The sequence below is a fragment of the Propithecus coquereli genome, unplaced genomic scaffold (assembly GCF_000956105.1).
Source record: "Propithecus coquereli isolate 6110/MARCELLA unplaced genomic scaffold, Pcoq_1.0 Scaffold2, whole genome shotgun sequence".
In the NCBI taxonomy this organism is placed as follows: Eukaryota; Metazoa; Chordata; class Mammalia; order Primates; family Indriidae; genus Propithecus; species Propithecus coquereli.
This window is the reverse complement of record NW_012144966.1, coordinates 13262158-13263663: the sequence shown is the minus strand read 5'-3', so window position 1 is coordinate 13263663 and position 1506 is coordinate 13262158.

Below are 1506 nucleotides of genomic sequence, written 5' to 3'. Positions count from 1 at the left end.
TACATGGTTAATAACATTATTCAGAGAAGAGCTCCAGACACTTCACAAAATTGTGAAAGTACGTAAGGCACAGAGAAAGTTCAGAACTCCTGTGGTAATGGCAAAAATCTAGGCTTGTCCAGCTTCTCAGTAAGTTTTGTATGAGTCTCTAAATTCTGGATATTGAAAAAAATTGTTTTATGTGATAAAGTGCTTGATTCTAACTTCTAGGCAAATTTGTTTCGGCAGGGTTCGGTGGCTCACGCCTGTAATCTTAGCACTCTGTGAGGTGGAGATGGGAGGATGGCTTGAGCTCAGGAGTGCAAGACCAGCCTGAACTAGAGCGAAACCCCATCTCTACCAAAAAAAAAAAAAGGAAAAAATTAGCTGGGTGCGGTGGCACCTGTAATACTAGCTACTTGGGAGGCTGAGGCAGGAGGATTGCCTGAGCCCAGGAGTTTGAGGTTGCAGTGAGCTACGCAAATATCAAATTCACTTTGGACAGTTTTTGAAAACGGGTTCCCCTGGTTAAAACACGTTAAACTGAAACCGCTTAGGAACTAACATGTCTTTTAGAAAATACTGTCTAAAAGCCATTTGACACCTTTTGATATACAGCATGGGATTCATATCCTTTTTATTAACATAGATAGTGAATACTATATGCTTACTGCTATGCACAGAAATTTGGAGTAGGGGCTGAAAACAAAATATTTGCTGTATTTTGGTCTAGAGGGACAGAAAGGAAATCAAGCCTCCTAGCCAAAAGATAAACAATATGATTAATCAACCACACTTTCATTGCAGAACTGTTGTCTAAAATTGAAAATAAAAGTTGCCCAGCTTCTTTAGGAATATGTTTCTAATTTACTAGTGCTGTTCTTTGAGCAAATTTTATTAGAAACATACATTTTAAAATAGGTTGTGACAACATTTACATCTTGGATCTTGTTTAATATCTGGATAGATACTGGGACAGAACTCTCCATGCACTTTTCAAAGGAGGAAACCTCATACTTCCTGTTCTGAAAGATGAAGAGGGTGACCGACTGTATTTATGGCTTTAGAACCTTTTTTTCATGTGGTAGTATAAATTTGGTAAAATTTAGGATTATCCTTCCAAAGACTATAAAAATTCAGATAGTAAAGCATTTCATTTTAGTTTGAGCGATCATTGAAAGAAGTATTGCTGACGTGGGAAACGTTTTTGTGTTATCCAAATATTATGTCTACACCATCCTTAATATTTCACAATAAGAAATTGGAAGGCCTCTAAAATCATCTTAAATGTCAAATAGTCTTTTAACTTGATGCCTACGTATAGGGTAACTATTTTGTATGTGCGTTAAGTGCTGTTCTTTACTATTTCCTAAATGTAATTGCACATATTTTCCAATTTAATTGGTGTCCCAAATAAAGGGAAGGTAGATTTTTATTATTTGAAATAAGTTCTTGTATTAAATAGAACAAACATTCATCAAATTGGAGATTGAAAGTGGAAATTAACACTGTTCATAGTCCTGTGAT